Genomic DNA, 21,713 nt, shown 5'->3' with positions numbered 1-21,713 from the left:
AATAATAATAATAGGGTTTAGCATACAGAGTTTAAGCTAACATTGTACTATGCTTTAAAGGAGCTATGTGGAGGTTTTTACTTAAAAAAATCTTTAAGATAGAGTTTTCATTTGTACATATGAGCCAACCATGATGTAAAAAAAAGAATGACACCTCGACTGTCCACCACGGTTGCCTCTATCAGCCTGTAGGCTCAATTGTGTGTGGAGGAGTCGGGCCCGAATTGGCGCGAAAATTCACAAAATGTGACATCATGCGCGTTCTCGTCTACTTTGGCTTACAACCGTACGGCACGCCAGCCATTATAGTAAGCAGCGGCAATAGTGTTTTCAGATGGACTCTGTGGATGGAAAGAAGCGACCAGCCTCCGGCAGTACAATTCAGACACCCACGGACACTCCTCGTAAGTAAAAAAAAAAAAAAAAAAAAAAAAAAAAAAACGATTATTTTAAGCAAGTCGTGATGATTTGAGAATACTAAATTGATCAAACGTGATCAACTCAACAAGTTGACAAACAAAAATGTTCCAAACATTTTTTCCAAATTAATTAATTATGAAACATTAAGAAATATAACTTTGCAATTAAAAACAAAACTGACATATTTTAATGGCTGCAACAGCAGTGTAATTATAGGAAGCAAAAAAGAGAGAAAAAAGATAAGGGCTCCAGTCGGACTCGGGCCTCTGGTGATTTCTTAAATTCTTAAGCTGTATTTTTTTGTCTACTTGTTTTTTTTTTTTTTTTTTTTTTTTTTACATTTTACAGATTCCCCCAATCTCCCGCATGCTTTGCAATGCAAGGGTATGCGAGAGATTGGGGGAATCTGTAAAAATGTAAAAAAAAAAGGAAAAAAAAAAAGGAAAAAAAAAAAGTAGACATAAAAACAACAACAACAAAAAACATCTGCATGGTGACACTGTTATTTTTATTATTGCAAAGTAAGATCTCGTGTGCGCAAACAATCAATGTTTATCAAGATAATCCATCCAGTGGTAGAAGCAAGTCAGTGACCTCAACTACACAGGTTCAGTTTTTTTTTTTAATAATAAAATAACATATACAATGATTAATACAGACGTGTGAATTCTGCAGTTTGCTGGTATGTTACACCATTTTTTTTTCCTTTTAGATAGAGCATGTCCATTTTACACTGAGCAACCAGTAGTGTGAATGAATTCAGTCCAGCTGGAGGAGGTTGGGGTTTGGGGGTAGTTAGCTTCATTGTGGGGAGTTGACATAAAGGTGTGAATCCCTTGCTCTTTCATATGGAGAGTGTCTGATGAGCATTTCAAACTTGCTCAGCAGGTTTAGGCAAAGTGTCTGTTTTTGGACAAATGCCTCGTTTGGTTTAGCATTTAAAATTTTTGCAGCGGCATAGAGAGTATTACATAGAATATAATATGGTTTTGTTTTTATCGTGGCACCTCTGAGAGTGAGACAAAGAAACTGGCCAAAAGAGGTGCGTCTCCCAAAGAGACAAAAACTCTTGTTCTTAATTTAGGCTATATGCTTCTTTGTACTATTTTAAATTTTGCACTGTTTTAATTGTACACGGCAACGCTGCAGTCGTTCTGCAAGTAAGAATGTAAAAATATAGCTGCAAGCAGCGATGGCGGGCCCAAACTGTAAACGCAAACGCCACCCCGGTGGCATCAGGAAAACTGTGCCCAGCGGGCACATACAAAGTAACCCTCTAGCACAGGGGTGTCCAACACTGTTAACGGCCATAGACTGTCCTGCAAAGTTTAGCTCCAACCCTAATCAAACACACCTGAAGCAACTAATTAAGGTCTTCAGGATCGCTTGAAAATTAAAGGTAGGTGTGATTGATTAGTGTTGGAGCTGAACTTTGCAGGACAGTCAATCGCCAGGAACAGGATTGGGCACACCTGCTTTAGCAGTTTGGATTTAAGGGATACTGTGATGAAAGGGTTAATCCGAACCATCAAGAGACACACACACAAAACAATATATAAAACTTTGGTAACACTTTCAGTAAGGTTTCAGTTATTAACATTAATTATATTAATTTACATGAACAATGAACAATGGCATTTATTAATGTGAGTCTCTCTCTCTCTCTCTCACTCTCTCTCTCTCTCTCTCTCTCTCTTTCACACACACACACACACACACACACACACACACACACACACACACACACTCATAATATTTATAAAATTCTTGTAACACTTTTCAATAAGGTTTTGGTTTTTGACATTATATAAGTTAACATGAACATCATTTATATAGCATTTTTTTTAATCTTAGTTAATATTATGTTCAAAATGGATTACTACATTATTAATTAAAATGTATAGTTAATGTACATCAGTTACTGTACCATGAATTAACATAAACTTTTTTACTAACACAAATAAATGCAGTAAAAATATGTTGTTCATAGTTAGCTTGTACTAATGTTAAAGACTATATTATTTAACTATATTAGTTAACATGAACAATAATTATATAGCATTTGTTAATGTTAATTAAAGCTTAGTTAAAAATATTTTAATACATTATTTATTAATACTTATTTTAGTTTAAATTTTTATTTTAAGATTAGTTTATGTACTGTGAATTAACATAACCATGAATATTTTTAATGCTAGGATTAACTAACATTAAAAAAAATTAATAAATGATCTGAAAAATAGATTGTTCATTGTTAGTTTGTGTTAGTTAATGCATTAACTAATGTAAACCAAAGAGAGCTTATTATAAATTGTTGCCAACACTTTTCATGATCTATAACCATTTTTAAAAATCCTTTTAATGATCTATAAACATTTATGAAATAATTATATAAAACTATGTTACCAGTATAATTCATATTAACTTTTTAAAATATATATTATTTTTATTTTAAAGATTTTTATAAATGTTTTAAATGCTCTATACGCATCTCTACAATAATTATTTAAACGTATACTGAGAGTACAGTGCATTTAAACTGATTCTATGCATTATTTTTTATTCTTTCATACACAGAGAATTAGTAATCTTATGTCTCTATCAGGTGGTCATCCTTAGTATTACAATCTTCACCTATTAGGTAGGTCTGTTATAGTTTTAATTTTCTGGTGGCCCCTGAGAATGATAAAGTTGTGAAACTTACTGTGTTTCCTAAGAATGACTTCTTCTACATATGTAAAAAAATATATATGAAGAGTTAGAATAAAGAATTGTAAAGATATAGGAAAATAACTGTTGCATTTTTAATGTTATTTTAATAAATCGCTATGGCCACAGCATTCAAGTTATCCTAAACCCGTTCGCAATTTAACATCTTCAGTATATTGGAATCATGTTCACAACAACTTGTTTCTTCTTGGGGGAGTATGAATTAATTTACAGTCTGATTTTTAAAAAATCCACATTAAAAATCAAAATAGATGACTTCCTGTTGGTCGTAGCTAATGACTGTCAATTAGAAAATTGTCCGGATTGATAAGAACAATACAGAGATGGGTAGAGTAAAAACTGTACTCAAGTAAAAGTAAAAGTACTTATAGAACTATTTACTCACGTAAAAGTAAAAGTAATAGTCTGAAAAGTTGCTTGAGTAAGAGTAAAAAAGTATTGGATAAAAAAACTACTCAAGTAGTTAGTTACTAGTTACTTTGGATCATATACTGTATATCTATAGTCTATTTTATTTAGATATATAGATACAATTTATGTAATGTGTGTGTGTGTGTGTGTGTGTGTGTGTGTGTGTAGATAGTTAAATATCTATATATATATATAGAATATATATATTATATATATATATAATATATATATATAATATATATATATATACAGGGCGCTGGTCATTAATAAGAATATCTCAAAAAGTTGATTTATTTCACTAATTCATTCAAAACGGTGAAACTGTATTTCAATGTAGACAACCAAATGAGGTAATACCGCCGAGGGCCGCGCGTAACTCAGTCAGTCAAGTGTTAGAGCACAACAGTGCAATCAGGATGGCCATCCATGTTCAGGCCGGTAGCTTAAGGGTTTTCTCACAAAGAATAGAAATGGAACATTTCCGCTATCTGGCACCACGCAAAAATATTTTAACAACATTGCAAATATTTGTAAAATGATAAAGTCTGTAAAATTTATTAATCTTTTAAATATATGAGTTGAGAGTTCTTTTGAAAGCTTGGGGTAAACTATTTAAATGTTTTAGCATGCTTTTCATAATATTGGGGTAATCTATAGCTCATCTAAAGGAATACTAAAGTGAAAAGCATGTTAGATTCTGTAGGTAGTTAAGGTGATAGTTTTTAATTTTATGCTTGCTCTGAACAACATTACATATGATAAATTTATGAAATTACTGTTGTTCAAGAATGACTTTCTACTACATATGTTTCTGAGCATTTTAATCTGCCTCAATCACACAATAACAGAAATATTCAAAAGGATGACGAAGAGGAGGGGACTTGCCACGGCAACCCTATATTAGTCTTATCAATATCCGCCACAACAGATTTACATCGACCTTTGTGTTTGGTCATTTAATTCTGATGAAGTGTTGAAGCAAGGCGAGTGTGAAAATAAGATGCATGAATTCAAAGCATTTTGAAAATGACACACTTCATGCTGCCAGTTGGTGGCGCTATACCTTTGACTCCTAATAGTCACATCTATGCGATCGGCATCATACATCAAATAATCCGATGAAGTTTGTTAAAACTCAGGTAGTGTATGTGGATGTTATTAGACATTTCCTTTTTCTCATTTTTTGCCCTAATTTCAAAAACGCATCACCACGGACAAACCGTTTGAGATATCAAAAATCCCCTGGCAATTTTTCATCCCCAATGTCTTGAGAGTCATCTTCACCGAGTTTCGTGGAGAACGGGTGGAAAACCTCAGAGGAGGTATTTGAAATTCCAGAGCATGCTTTTTTTTAAACAACCCTGAATAGCTGACTTCCTGTTGGGCGGAGCCTATGACATAGAGCGCGAAAGTTGTTCGGCTCAATGAGATATATAAGTGTACAGAGTTTCATATAAATACATGCCAGTATGTGTGAGATATGGTTCAAGATTTCTGACTGTGTTCCAGGGGGGCCGTATAGCCCCTGTGCCACGCCCGGGTCCCAGCCTCTGCGGCGTCCTGATGGCCGCAGGTTCCAATGTGTGTGCCAATTTTCAAGAGTTTTTGAGTATGTTAAGGCCTCCAAAAAACCCCGGAAGGTTAAAAAAAAAATAAAAAAAATAATAATAATAATAATAATAAGAATAATCCTTAGGAAATCAATAGGGCCCTGCGCCCATTGGCTCGGGCCCTATAATAATATATTATTATGGTAATAAATAGTGATCTCGCCCTCCAGGCTTGAGCCCTAATAATCCTTAGGAAATCAATAGGGCCCTGCGCCCATTGGCTCGGGCCCTAATAACGGACAAGGAATAATTCTGCCTGAATAGTCGGTTGAAGCTGGCACAGTCTGGTGTTTGCTACAGTTGAGTCAAGGGATCAGCGCAATATTATACACAGACCTCTAAAGTCATGAAGTAATGTAAACTTTATGAGTGAAAAGAGCGCAAATCAAACACCGCTTTGCTGTTGCCTCTGAGCTTTGCAAGAGTAATATCACCTATAATAATACATCATACACGTTATATTATTTGTATATATTTAAAAGGCAATGATTTAAACCTTAGGCTACAATATGATACGACTGAATAGAATAAGCTCCAGTTCTCTCTCAAGAGTAGGCTAATAATCAGGGTAGATACGGATACATTTTCTACTTGTCCTACATGTTTGCATCTTTATCTTTTGCTGGTTTGCGTGCACACGCACATTTGTTTAGTGAAGTTCACTAAACATAAAGACTCGCTTAAAGAGTTCTGCGTAATGAAAATGTGCGCATTGAATGGATTCAGTCGTGTTCAAATGATCACTAAACCTTTGTCATGACATCTCTCTGCTTGCATGATAAATATTATTTTAGAAATGAGTAATTATTTTAGTTTAACACGACATATTTGTTCAGTGATAACTATTAAAAAAAAGATAAAAAGTCATAGCCTAACGGTCTTATCAAGTAACTGTACGACGTTGTATCCGAATGAAGATACAAAAAATGTTGTGATTGTTACAGATACAAATTCTGGCTGTTACATGAAAATTTAAATAGGCCTATGTAATGGCATAATTATAAAGTTTTGCAAATTTACATATGTAATTGTTGCATAAGGCTATAAATTAATAAGCGTTTATTGATTAAAAAAATTATTTAATGTGTTTTCATTTACAATAGAATGAACCACGAGTAGTCGAGTAACTCAAGTATTTTTTAAATAAAAAATCGACTAGTAGAAATCAGTAGTCTTGCAACTCCTATACTGTACAACATTAATTAGTATTTCATTATTGTAAAGGGTAAGTTTAAGGCTACCTAGGTGTAGACGTAAATAAAACACAATCTAACAGGTAGAAAATTAAACTAGAAACATCTAAACTTTTCAGAACGCAGCAAGTGTGCCGCTGGTCATGCACATCATTTCCTGTAACAAAATTGAAAGCTCAGCCAAGATGGAGAGACAGCTGATCATAGCTGTACAAGGATAGCCATTTTTAAAATGAATTTATTAGCAGAGCTACTGCAAGGGATTTTTAGTGCTGGAAATCCATTTATTCTTTGCTGAAACTTCTGCGTCTTCAGGGAGAGCAGGCAATGGTTTCTTAGCAGCAGCAGACGCCACTGGAGCGCAAGCATAGAGCGCAGGCTACAGAGTGCTTTGGAAAAAAGGAGAAAGCGGCGCGCCTAGCGTTTTCCATGCGTTTTCAGTCGCGACATGCAAATGGTGTTTTTTTTTAAGGAGAATTTATTTATTTATTTATTTATTTTTTGCTGGACCCTGGACTCGATCGAGACCAACGAGAACATTTGGCGAGTCCAATGACCAAGTCCGAGACAAGTCCGAGTGCAGACACCAACGAGTCCGAGACAAGTCCGAGAAGATAGAAAAATGTCTCGAGTCCGGACTCGAGTAGCTACTACAGCCCTAGCCTACGGTGCAGTGAGATATGAGTCCTGCATGGGTTTTAGTCATTTAAAGAATTTGAGGGCTACTGCTCGGTTGATTGTTTTATCAGTGATGGAGGTGAATTTCAGAATGTATTGAGTAGATTCATTTTTTTTCTTGTCTTAATCTGTATGTGTATATACAATTATATTTTCTGTTTTGTTCTTTGAAATAAAATTAAAAAGATCACTGTTATCAGTTTTTTTTTTGGAGGCACTATGCATAAAATGGGATGCAGACACTGAAAATATACTGTATGTAGTCAATTGAACTTAAAACTACTTTACTGGCTTAAATATTTCACATGCAGAATTGCCAAAGCAAAAGAAAAATGTCCAAAATTATACTTAATAAATAAACAAGAGCCATGGCAGAGGAAAGATAATAAGAAAGGCAGTGGCTATGTGCACTAAGTGCAAACAGCTATAGATTCTATTTACAATATCTTAAAATAGCAGGATTTTCTGCTATTTATACTACTTATAGCAAATAGTGGCAATTATCTGCACCTTAGTATTGTAGTACATTATAAAACATTATGCAGTAATAACTTATTGAGTGTAAAATATAATTTTAATTCAAATTATTAAATGGATGACACCTTATTAGGACAATAAAGCCCTCACTCACATCTTTTTGATTATTTCCTTCATTTTTATTGAAAATAAATGCTTTTCTGATGTGATTTGAAATTTGAAAAGGGAGAGAAAAAAAACCCGGGTCGATCGCATCAAATTGTGAACAACACACGTTTTATCATTACGACTGCTCTTCATCTGTTGTAATGTTGACTAGCCCAATAAGAAATATATAAGATGCCATTAAAGTGTAATATTACAATATACACAGTGAAGTAAAGTGCAACAGAATGTTAATATATTGTAAATAAAATACTACACAGATATTACAGAATAAACTCTGTAATTCCGTATAATTTTACCTCAGATGAAACATGCTTAAAATAATGGATATGTGCTGTTTGCTGTAATATATTTTACTGTTGTTTTTCCCTTCTTTTTTCCACCTTAATGTTCTTAAATACTTTAACATTTTATTAAAGTGGTCTGTTAAGTATGCGCATGCGTTTTAATGACGTGTCACGTCACGCACTACGCGAAAACAACTAACGTCGTCACGCAATACAAATTACACACGCATTCTCCGTCACCACGTTAATGCGCATGCGTGTTATAGACATACCTTGCGTCACTGTGCGCATGCGCAGTAAACACATACCTGACGTAGGTACGTGACTTCACCGTGCTAGGCGCTACAGTCTGCAGCGAGGGTCGATCAATCGAGATGGCGGAGCCTCATAGTGAGTGAACTATTTAAGGCCTAATTATTTATTTTGTGAAATCCACCGACAATAGTATCCACCGTTTTCCTAAAAGAGTAGGACGTTAACCTATACGTCCCGGATTCCGAGCGAAATTCGAAATATTTTTGTTTCTGTTCGTACGTTTCCGGTAAGGTGACCAAACGTGCCATTTTCCCAGGACACGTCCTGGCCAGGATTTCTATATTGCCTAAAATAGCCACGTTTTGGCTTTGTTTGCGCTGTGCAGACCCATGTATATTGGATATATAAAATGGATATTTTAGGCAATATAGAAATCCTGGCACGTTTGGTCTCCCTAGTTTCCGTCATTTAAGTTTTAGCTTCTTCACAAAAGTAGGCTACGTAGCTCGGGAAAGGCTACGTCTACGTCATATTAACTCATGGGGACAGGGATCTACAAAATTATTTATAGGGTGGCAAGATTAACAAAATATCAATATCCACGATATAGCTAAATGTTTCATGAGCTTGTAAAAGAAGGTCTCTCATTAGTTGGCCTGCAGGGAAAAAGTTATTTTATTATGTAGACCCAGGGGCGTAGAATTAGGGGGGGACACCAGGGACGTGTCAGCGAGTGCAAACTGTCCCTAGCAATAATTTTGATCAAACATGTAAATATTTGGATGTGTTTTTGTAATTTCGGACGCATCTGGAAAAGAGAAAGGAAAGAGAAAGCGCAATCTGTGGCTATTATTAGCTCCCTATATAAAGCATACGGACAGAAAAAGGTTGTGAGTTTAAGATACACAATCTTCCAGTCTAGGATACAGTCATTATGAACATTAACAATAATTTGGGACAAATATAATGTGATTTTATGAAAAAAAAAAAAAAAAAAAATATATATATATATATATATATATTATATATATATATATATATATATATATATATATATATATATATATATGTTAGTGGCACTCTGTGGTGCAGCAGGATTTGGAACAGCATCTTGAGCCGCCGCGGACAAACTTTAACTTTAAATTGATGTTGTTTAACAAATCAAATGTTAGCTGAAATATCCACAAAATAGAAAAACAACACTGCAATAAGAGTGTGCGGTTCAATCAGATGCGCATGAAAGTGGTGTTCGATATTACAGCAGAGTATTCTTTCAGAATTATCCTGGGACCAATTCTATTAATATTCAAATAAAGTGATGTGTGATAAAGACAACCAGTACTCTGATGCTGATGTTGTTGGTTCACAAAATAACAATTGTGCAATTATTGGGTGTGTTTTTTTTTGGGGGGGGGGGGGGGGGGGTGGGGGGGGGTGTACATGGGTTTATGTCCTCACCAATGTCAAAAGCAAACATACGCTGGTGTGTAGACCACTTGAATGATATATAATTCTATCTATCTATCTATCTATCTATCTATCTATCTATCTATCTATCTATCTATCTATCTATCATTCACACCTAACTCTGCTGATAATTTCCATGATCAGGATCTTCATAATATTGATTTAATTTTTAGAAAGGTCTGTGTTCCTGATGAAAGTGGAGTGGACAGTCAATGTCAGTTGGAGAATCTGTGCACCAAAATAAAATTGATACCCAACAAAGCTCAAAATAAACGAGAAGAAATATTTTGGAAAATAATGCAGCAGTTCTAGACATCCTATTCAGAAGTGCCTACATTTGTTATTTATACTGGGATAAAATAAATAGAGACCTCATAATAAGCACTGGACACTAAATTATCTCTACTAAATCAACATCATATCAAATTGTATGTGTAATTATTCCAACTGACATGAGCTCTAACCAGTTCCTTTCATGCAGAGCCAGACACAACGATAAAATCTGAGTCATCTGTTCATGTAAGTGATCTAAATATATTTTCTACAATATGTGTTTGTTACAATGAGACTTCAAAGCTCTTAATTGAATGTTGTGTGAGTCGGTTTACTTCATGTTCATGAACTGCTTAACACTCATCATTCTCTCTTTATTAAGTGGCACAAACCAGCAATGTCTAGGAAGCCTTATGTACAGTATCTCCAAGGTAAGCTCATATTCTTTCTGTAAAATATGAGAGATCTACTTTGACTGCTGATGAGCAGTACAGATTGTTGCTGTGTTTGTGTCTACACGAAGAAACTCAGTGTCCTAAAATTACTATAGATTGTGAGGTCTCTACCAGAATAATAAAAATGAAGGGTAAATGAAGTGTTTTGCACTAAACTGTTTCTACTAAATCAACATCAGATCAGATTGTATACTTGTGTCCTAAATCCAGCTGACATGAGCTCTAACCAGTTTTTTTCAATCAGGGCCAGACACAAAGATGGAACCTCAGTCGTCATATGATTTAAGTGATGAGGAATTTTCATTTGTACGTGTAGTAAGTTACAAGACATTTTCAGTAGTATGTGTTTGTTATAATAAAACCATGGTGCACTAAGAAGGACATGAAAGCTCTTTATTTTCACCTAATGTTGTGTGCGTCTGTTTACTTAATGTCCATAAACTGCTCAAACACTATTTTTTTCTCTCTTTATTAAGAGGCGAGTTTTCCCAGAGTGCCTCAGTGAAAGACTCCCCATACACGAAGGTAGGCTAATATTTTGATCTTTTAATGTGAGAGCACTATGTTGATTGCTAATGAACATGGTAATTAGCTGCTGTGTTTGTGTCTGCATGAAGGAAGTGTTTTAAAAGGACTTCAGATCATGAGATCGCTGCCAGAATAATAAGCGTTGGGCACTAAACTGTTTCTACTAATTCGACATCATATCAAATTGTACTTGTGCCCTTACTCCAGCTGACATGAACTCTAACCAGTTCTTTTCAATTAGGGGAAGACACAATGAGGGAACGTCAGTCGTCATATGATGTAAGTGATGAGGAATTTTCTATAATGTGTGTTTGTTGTAATGAGAGCAAGGTGAACTAAAAAGGACTTACAACTTTTTTATTTTGTTGTGTGCGTCTCATGTTAATGAACTGTTAACACTCATCTTTCTTTCTTTATTAAGTGGCAAAAATCAGCAATGTCTAGGAAGCATTATGCAGAGTATCTCCAAGGTAGGCTCATATTCTTTCTGTAAAATATGAGAGATCTACTTTGACTGCTGATGAGCAGTACAGATTGTTGCTGTGTTTGTGTCTACATGAAGAAACTCAGTGTCCTAAAATTACTATAGATTGTGAGGTCTCTACCAGAATAATAATAATGAAGGGTAAATGAAGTGTTTTGCACTAAACTGTTTCTACTAAATCAACATCAGATTAAATTGTATACTTGTGTCCTAAATCCAGCTGACATGAGCTCTAACCAGTTCTTTTCAATCAGGGCCAGACACAAGGATGGAACCTCAGTCGTCATATGATTTAAGTGATGAATTTTCATTTGTACGTTTAGTAAGTTACAAGACATTTTCAGTAGTATGTGTTTGTTATAATAAGACCATGGTGCACTAAGAAGGACATGAAAGCTCTTTATTTTCACCTAATGTTGTGTGCGTCTGTTTACTTAATGTCCATAAACTGCTCAAACACAATTTTTTTCTCTCTTTATTAAGAGGCGAGTTTTCCGAGAGCACCGCAGTGAAAGACTCTCCGTACAGAAAGGTAGGCTAATATTTAGATCTTTTAATGTGAGAGCACTATGTTGATTGCTAATGAACATGGTAATTAGCTGCTGTGTTTGTGTCTGCATGAAGGAAGCTCTACTTTGGTCTTGAAATAAATCACTAACTGGATATCTTAAAAACACTAAAAGAGTTTATATCAATAATTTAAAAGCTGATACACATTAATAAGTGGTGGTGAACTGTTTTCTTTTTTAAGACAGAAGTGTAATTTGAATCTTGACCAAGCAGTTCAAGTTAATTAGTAATTCAGTGCAGTAAGATTGTGTAACATCAGCTCGGTTTTAAAAGCATTGTCTGTTCTGTTGTCTGTTCATCTCAGGGTAACTGTATTATGTGGTTTTTCTCAACTGAATTTAACATTTTGTATTGTGAGCCTAAATAATGTTTTCTCTTTTCCTCTAGTATTGCAGTATAAGAAGTCAATCAAACGGAAATATGAACATAGGAATGAGAGCAGTTTCTCCTCTGGTGAAAGAGTCTCACTGGCTGCCCTCTACACTGAACCTGTGATTATTCAGAAAAATGAAAAAGGCGGTTTTCAGAATATCAGTGTGGAGGAGTTGTTTAATAAGTTAGACATACATCTGTATTATCCAGCATCTGTCATTCTTCAAGGAAATTCTGGTAGTGGAAAATCATTCATATCTCAAAAGATTATATTGGACTGGGCATCTGGAAATCCTTACCTTAGACACTTTAATCTGGCTTTCTACCTGAGCTGTGAAGAGCTGAAGTGTATTTCTGAGGAGATGAACTTGATTGAGCTCCTGAGCTGGAATTGGTGGTTTATCGCCAGATCAGATCTCAAACATGTTACAGAACTCAACACAGAGAGTGCTTTTCATCATTGATGGATTTGATAAGCTTAGATTCATGCATTGTGAACTCTGCATATCATCCAAATTCCAGAGAGCCCCACCTGAGCTCATAGTTTGTTCCATTCTTAGTAAACAAATCCTGCCCAGATCTGTCCGGCTGATCACTTCTAGAACTGAGGTCCCACAGGGAATGTTTCTCAAAGGACCTCAGCGTTTCACAGAGATTATGGGTTTCTCTGAGAAGGGGGTGGAGGAGTACTTCCAGAAGTTCTTCCAGAATGAGGAACTCTTCCGGAAAGCCTATGAATGTGTGAGAGTAAATGAAACTCTCATCACTGCCTGCTCCATCCCTGTCATCTGCTGGATCATCTGCACGGTTATGCGAGAGAGGTTTAGTAATGGTGCAGATGTGACGAGTGTCCTGGAAACCACCACTTCCATCTACATTGACTTTGTGTCCACTCTACTGGAGCATCACTGCCAGGGTTTGAGTCAGTCTGTCCCGAGCCTTCTGAGGAGTCTGTGTCAGCTGGCAGAGAGAGGGATGCTGGAACAACAAGTCTTGTTTGATGAAAAATACTGTTTATGACACAATTTCAGACCCTGCTGACAACCCATTCCTGTTCAAGTTCCTCTTAAAGAGAAAAATCCACCAGGAGACAATGTTCAGTTTCATGCATCTCAGCTTTCAGGAGTTCTTCACTGCTCTCTACTATGTCCTTCTGGATGAAGAAGAGTCTCAGAGGAAAGTGAGAGACCTGCTTCACACTGTAGAGAGAGGATGGGCTTTGTCCTGTTGGTCTGATAGAGACTTTTTAAAGGCAGATGTAGAAGTAAGACATGCAAATCTGCTGCAGCCTGTGATTCTGTTCCTCTGTGGTCTCTGTAAGAAAGAATCAATCTCCTCATTCTTTGAAAAGCATAACATAACCCTTCCAATTAACATAGAAACCCAGATTAAGGAATGGATCAATCAGTGTTCACAGAAATATCAAAATGAACACATGCTGTTCATTCTCCATTGTCTCTATGAGCTCCACGAGAAGAACTTCATTGGGAAAGTTTTGGAACATTTGGTTTTGATAGATCTGTCAAATAAGCCACTGAAAAGAACAGACTGTTGGTTATTGAAATATGGTTTAAAGTGCTGTGAACACATCAGAAACCTGAAAATCCATGAAACGTCTCATAATCTGAAGATCCTCCAGCATGAAGAGAGAGAAAACAGTAAGTGTATACACATGATCTTATTCATAACTGCACGCACCTGGAAAAAAATAAAAACTTCTAGCCGGTGCAAATAAGCCTTGCTTTAGAAAGTATTGGATTTTTTTAGGTTTAAAATATCCCTACTTATTTAAGAAAGTTGTTCTTTACATAGTGTTTTTTTTCTTCTTTTTTTTTGTCTGACAGTTGGAAAGAGTTATCATAGAGATGAATCATCTGCACAAACAGTGAGTAGCAACTGTGAGTAGCGGTGCTAATCTGCTCATTAAGCATAAAAAAATAACAGTAAACATCAACAACATATTGATGGCAGGATTAAATATTCAGTGATATATTGAAGCAATCCACAATAATAACAACATACAGTCAGGATTAGAATTATTTACCAATTATTTATCAAGTAAATTCTTAATTCATTCTAATGATTAAGATTTTTATTTTTAATTTTTTTATTTATGTAATGTATTGTAAATCTGAAAATTGGTATTTTAAAAAGATAAAGTGATACTTCATTGCAAATGCTTATGAACATAATATTTGTAATCGCAGGATAGAATCTTGATGTATAATCAACTAGATTTCAGAGAATGATTAATTATTAATAATTTAATTATTCTGAATGTTTGCATAAATTGTTAGATTGTTTAATGAATTTTGAGTATAATCTATTCCTTTCATTTTTTTTTTTTTTTTTTAACATTAGTCCTCAGAAGATGCAGAAGTTTTCACACCTGAACATATTCAGGGAGCTGATGAGGACAAACGCAAGAATACATACAGGCATTGAACATTGTTTTTATTAGACACTATAAGAAAATACAGTGTTATGGAGTTTACAGTATCAAATTGCCCTTTTCTTTTTTCCACTCACTGTTGCAGTTTACCTTTTCCTTTACTTTTGCCTCACTATTGTTGAATTTATTTTGCTATAACTTCTTCCCTGTTTTTGGTAAATTGTAAATTATTTGGATTTGGTTACATTAATTTTACTGAAACCCTCAAATCTTTTGAATTAATTGAACTTAATGAACATCAAAATGTTTGATCTGTCCTCCAGGTTTGTGTGTCCACATGCTGGTCAGTTTGAGTGCAGTCTGACCAGCCTTGTGTTTGTGATGGCGAGCGAAGGAGAGCTGCTGTATAGAGTTGTCTCATGGAATCCTGGTCTGTTAGATGGTTTGGGTCAGATGAAGCCTGCAGGACCATTGTACAACATTGACTGTTTTAATGGTTCAATTTCAGGACTGCATCTTCCTCACTGTGAAATATTCTGTGGTAGGTTTATTTTTACATCCTATTCGGACGGTAATTGTTTTTCAGGGAGACGCAAGTTATTTTCACCATTTACAGGGGGTAGTTGGTGATTTTAATGCCGATCGAATCCAGGATGTCTGAGTTTTTCTCACACCACCCCCGTAAAAATCCCCGACCGTTTTTTGACAAACACCAGGTCATGTGGTAGCCTAATTTAGTTGCCGTCTGAATCCACATCTCTGAGTTTACGAGAAGAAATCGATTCCAAATTCAGTGTTTAAACCCTTTTTGAGCATGCACTCCCAAACACCGTAAGGTAACGGTGTACTTCGGTGTAATATGCATACATACCCTATTTAGGCTGAAATACTGCAAAAGTATTTAAAAGAACAATACCTCATAACTGCTCCACCACAACATCTGGGACCAGAAAGAGAAGAAAATTTAAGCACGTAGGCTAAACATTCGAAATGTTTGGTACTAGGATCACAGAACGCCATCCGAATCCTTGAGTTTTATCACTGAGGTGATATGTAAATTTATTTTTACAGATATGCATATAAGAAACAATTACCATCAGATAAATGGATGAAAAAGTGTTAAGTTTGTAACTAGCCTATTTGAATCTGTAGCCAGATATTTAAGGGTATACATTTCAGTTTTATTGTGAAAACCTGTTAAATCAATTTTAATACAAAAAACAATAAAAAACTGTAAATGATATGTGCTTTACAGAGGAAAACAAAGACAGCTTGACTGTAGCACGTTTCACTAGCGGCAATGTAGAAATAATGAAGCCTCTCAAAGTAACTGAAACTCATGTGATAATTGACATCAGAGATCTCTCCCACTTTGGCCTCTTAAAAAGGATCATCTTTCCTCCTTCCCCTGTCATTGCCCAAGTACTTCTCTTTCTACGACCTATAACTGAGAGACAGAGTGAAAACATACTGGATGTCCATTTGCTCCCATGGAACGTTCCACTGTCAAAGGTAGCCTATCATTATACTGTGTGGTGTGTGTGTGTGTGTATATATTTATTTAAAAAAACATTTACAGTCTCCTCTTCTCTCTCAAGGTAAAGGACCAGCACACGGAAAATACACACATCAAAACCAGTTCAAAATGTTCACTTACTCCAGAATCAGAATACTGTCTTTGTTGTCAACCAGAAGAATCTACAGTGCAGCCAGCGGTAACGTCATATATGATTTGAACAATATTCATTATATTAAGATAATTGCAAAAGAATAAAATAGTTGTTCTCAGTACAATGTACAATTATCCATTTCAGTGTAGATTTGGTTGTTTTCATTGATTTATGCATCACTTATGAAGTTTTTAGCACATTTTGCATCATGATTTAGTAATTTTGTCTCTTACCTTCAGTTTGCTGTTCTTTTTTTTTCAGTCAGAGACGTTTGAGTGTAATTATGGTCCAAACTATCATCCCACATTTGAAGTGTTTGTGGATGTTAACAAGAAAGAAATCAGATTGAGTCTTTTGGATAAAACAGGAAAGGAAGTGTGGGAACCATGTCGAATGTCGAACGTAATGAATGTCATGAAATACAGATTTCAATATGCAAGAATTTATCATGGCTATTAAGTTGGGTGCAAATGTAATCAGAGTCATGAAATAACATTAAAGTGTTAGTTCACCCAAAAATGAAAATTCTGTCTTTAAATTCCTCACCCTTGTGTTGTTTGAAACCCGTAAGACCTTTGTTCATCTTCGGAACAAAGTTTAAGATATTTTTGAGGTAATCTGAGAGCTGTGTGACCCTCCCATAGACAGCAACTACCACGTTCAAGGTCTAGAAAAGTACCAAGATGATCGACAAAGTAGGCCGTGTGACATCAGTGGTTCAACTGTAAAGTTACGAAGTTATGAGAAAACTTTTTTTGCACAAAGAAAACAAAAATAACAACTTTATTCCACATTTTCATCTCTACAGCGTCACTTGTGGGTGCGCGTTCACAACAGTATCATGATGCAAGTGTGTGGCAGCGCCGGCGCTGACCCAGATCCGAAAATGTGGAATAAATAAATTTTTGTTTTCTTTGTGCAAAAAAGTATTTACAATTGAACCACTGATGTCACACGCCTTACTTTGTTGATCATCTTGGTACTTTTCTAGACCTTGAATGTGGTAGTTACCTTACTGTCTATGGGAGGGTCAGAGAGCTCTCAGATTTCATCAAAAATATCTTAAATTCTGTTTTGAAGATGAACGAAGGTCTTATGGTTTTCGAACAACACGAGGGTGAGTAATTAATGACAGAATTTTTGGGTGAACTAACCCTTTAAATCAAATCTTTAACAGTCTAATGAACAATGTTTAATAAAAGTGTCTTGGTGTCTTAACCAGGTGATGAATATATTTAATTTGTTTATTTTTGTATTTGTATTCTTGTATTATTTGTTTTGATCCCCATTAGCTTTGCCTAAGAGCACTGCTAGTCTTCCTGGGGTCCACAAAAACCAACAATTAAGACATTTATTGATTTACAATCTATAAATGTACAAAAACAAATGACCAACCAATACAATGTGTATCACTCTTGCTGATTTTTGTGTATCCTATAAATACGATAACAGGCTAAATGTTATTTCTGTGTTATTTTAGCCATTGACAATGGCAGACTACTGTGCGTAGTACATAATATTGTACATTTAAGGAAATTACTTTTTGAAAGGGCAATTGTTTAAAATTACTTTATTAATTGTATCTATGTTGTCTTTTATGTCAAATACTTAAATGTAACCAGTTACTTCAATCAGTCAAAATATTATAAACTGTTATATTCATTTACAAAAAACAGGGACTCGTTACAGGTTAGGGCTGCAGTATTATAACAAAAAATCATTATTTATATTGATTATGGCTTTTGATATTCTAATATTGATTATTAATGTTGATTTATAAAATGGATATAAAAATGTTTTTGCATTTGTGGAAATGGAAATCCTTTTCCAGCTACAAAGACAATCATGTTGGTTTGAGTTCACTTTTGCATAAATAAATAAATACAATTTGGTTATAATCAGCTTTAAAGTTAATAGGTATATGATACGAAGTGCACCAATCTAAATGTAATGATGTGAATTGACAATTTACATTTCACTTTTATTGACACACACCCATAATAGATTTAGTTTAATTGTTCAGGAGCATTTTTATAACCCTTTATCTTGACTTTGTTTGAGCATTTTTGTTCATTTTGGTGGCATTTTAAATCAATTTGAATCAGTTTATCTATGTTGTATTAATTATCTATGCCTGATTGTTGATCCTTACATGTAAACTTTATTAACTATTTATACTGTTTTATAAAAATGATTTAAATAATGTTTATCGTGTTATCTAACCCATGGTACTAAATTCAGTTTTATGATCTGTAAAGTTTTTACCAATGTCAAATCTGTTCATAAAATAGTACCATCAAATATTATTAAAGGTGTCAAGGTATTTATGACAGATTTTTTTTATTTATGGTATTTATGGTCATGTTTTTGTAATAACATCAGGCCAAGTTGTAGAACCTCCTGCTTACAGAAGGCCCACAGGTATAAACTTAAATACATTGCTATTACCTTATTCTTTCTATCACAAACAACCCTGTCTGATATGTAATTTTTTTTTTTTTCATTCCCCCCCCAATTCAGAATGTGAATTTGTTGAGAAAACACAGAGATGGAACTCATCCGAAGAGTTTCATCAGTGATTGACTATTGCTGATGGTCTGAGGACCAAAGACATGATTCCAGGTGAACTATACAGTAAAGTTCATGCTGCAGAACCACGACAGGAGGAGAAAACAAGACTCTTGTTGGATGCTCTTGATTCTGGAGGAACTGCTGTAAAAGCAGAAATTCTAACAAACTGCTGAAGAATGAGGAACCTCATCTAGTGGATGAACTGGAGTCTGGACGAGTAGACCACAGCAACTCTGAGAAAAAAATCAGAGAGGAACTTCAGTCAGTTTTAGATGTAAATGCCCAACTACAGCTTCTTTATGTATAAAAAATATATCGCTTATATTTTCCTAATTCACACAAATATTTCACTACAGATTATATTACTGGCATGTACTCCGTAAATTTGCACAAAAACCTGATGATCATGTTCTCCAGCATGATTTGAGAATGTTCCAAAGACCATCTATTTACCAAATCCATGAATCTGAACTATTACTTAATAACTTTTAACATTTTTTTTTTAAATTAATAACTTTTAACAGTTTTTTCATTAAGATAACGGATTTACTTTTATTATATTTATTTATTTTTTTGGGGTGGGTACACACACACACACACACACACACATATATATATATGTGTTAAAATCAGGCAAACAACTAAGGTGGTTTGTAATATGTGGTCCCATGTTAACTGCACTGACGATGGAACAACGAATACCTGCCAACACTGAGAAAATAACTGATAAAAAACTACTGAACTGATACAATATATAATGTGTCAGTGTAGTTAAATAATATATTTCACTGTAGGAGTGATACACACTTATTTTGTTATTTCTCATCAGACAGTTTTTTTTTTTAATTTAATTTGAAAATTCCACATTTAATATTCAAAATTTGAAGTCATTTCCATTTTTTAAACATTTGTATTATTTTAAAATTCATTCATTGATAGAGAAACTGGCTCAATAAACGAAGGCAGCGGCTATTTGCACTAAGTGAAAATAGCATATTTTCTTAGCGCAGATGCTATTTAGACTAAGTGCAAATCCCTATCACACATTTGTGAGTGGAGCAAGTGTAAATAGCCTTTGCCAACGAGGCGGGCTATTTGCAATTACTCCGATAAATGAATGCCAGAGATGGCTTTTCCTTTGATCCGAGTTGTACACACTATTACGCCTAGTATACCGTACTACAATAATACACATGAAAATATAAAACACAAACAGAATATAATATATAATATATATAGCCAGGGGGTTGGGCTAAACATTATATAAAAATATTAAAGGATTTAAAGATGGAAATTGTCTTAATTGCTTTCTTATTGTGTGAATAAAAAATAGTCAACATAAATTTGAATTTCTTTTTCAAGAACCAAAATTAAAGGCTGGTTTTACCGTACTTACACTTGTGGATATGAAATTTAGCAAAAATTAAATTTAGAATGTAATATTCTTTGGTTTTATTTGAAGGGATGTTAGTAAAACCAAATAAAACATATTCTAAGCACAAAGAAAAAGTGGGGTCAATGTTATCAGTTATAAATCTAGTCAAATCTTTCCAAAATATTTTAACAGCAATGCCAAAATAAATGAAACAAAGTTTCAGTCCTCTTATTACAAAAAGAAAATTCAAATCAATAACATTTTTTAAATATTTACAAGAAAATTATTTACTGGGTAATATCTATGTAAAATTTTAAAAGTCACTTCCTTAACTTTGTTTAACCAATAGGTATTTGTTTGGCAAGGTCCAAATGTCCTTCCATAATAAACCTTTAACTAATCTGCTCCAGTAAATTATACAGTTTGGAGAAGCATAAAACATTATCTTTTTTAAGTAAGGAATGAACAGTTTTGTTAACATTCATATTTAGGGCCAAAACAAAGTTTCCCAATATAAGTATCAAATAAATCAAATTTAGAGGGGGGTGTAATACTGTTTTGGGTATTAGCTCTGAATAATGCCAAAACTCCTGTGGCAATTGCATCCATGACAATAGAAAACTCCTTTGGTGTTACTGGAATTCCATGTACAGCTATAAACTCAGAATAAGTGAGTAACTTGCCTTCTTGATTTAATAATAAACTAACTCGTATTATGTCTGCTGAAAACCAATTTTCAAAAAATAACGATTTATTTTTATATAATATATTGTAATTGTTCCAAATTAGGTACCTATGGGGAGAAACGTTATGTTTATATAATAGAGACCAATCCGGTAACATTTGTTTATGAAAGCAGGATAAGCTTAAAGGAATTTTATCAATTTTGTAACTGCAAATCAAGAGAAATCTAAGACCACCTAATTTGGAAAAAAACAAAATTAGGTATAAAATTCCATAAAGAATTTGGATTTAGAGTGAAATGTCTGATCCAGTTCATTTTAAAGGTATTGTTTAGAGTACAGAAATCAAGAAAGTTCAATCCTCCTGATAATGTATGCATTATAGTAGATTTCGCGCAGTACTGAAGCGTTTAATGCGCATGTCCAGGTTTCATTCACTTCCAGATGTTGAAGAAGGTATGCTAGAATTGAGAATCGGTGAGTCCCCGGGCCCGAATAAAAAGTGTTGGGCACCAAATGTTTTTTACTTCAAAATCATATAAAAATTTTACTTGGCCCTTTCTCAGTGACATGAACCAACATTCTTTTTAATCAGGGCCGACACAAAGATGGGAAAAGCCGCCTGCCATATGATGTAAGTGGGATGA

General features: G+C 34.5%; 1 protein-coding gene, 1 long non-coding RNA gene and 1 pseudogene across 2 annotated transcripts in view; all 3 read left to right on the top strand.

The window, feature by feature from the left end:
- Nucleotides 1-21,713, top strand: part of LOC109048478 (interferon-induced GTP-binding protein Mx1-like) — a 76,992-nt gene that overhangs the window by 18,178 nt on the left and 37,101 nt on the right. The window lies entirely within an intron of this gene.
- LOC109084819 lies at nucleotides 8,320-14,993 on the top strand (annotated as a pseudogene).
- Nucleotides 15,990-16,763, top strand: LOC122134474. Its single transcript, XR_006161726.1, has 3 exons — nucleotides 15,990-16,279; nucleotides 16,366-16,482; nucleotides 16,699-16,763. It is a non-coding gene; the product is annotated as an uncharacterized LOC122134474 (long non-coding RNA).

Source organism: Cyprinus carpio, chromosome A15 (genome assembly GCF_018340385.1).
Source record: "Cyprinus carpio isolate SPL01 chromosome A15, ASM1834038v1, whole genome shotgun sequence".
Classification (NCBI taxonomy): Eukaryota; Metazoa; Chordata; class Actinopteri; order Cypriniformes; family Cyprinidae; genus Cyprinus; species Cyprinus carpio.
This window is presented reverse-complemented; position numbering and strand designations above follow the sequence as displayed.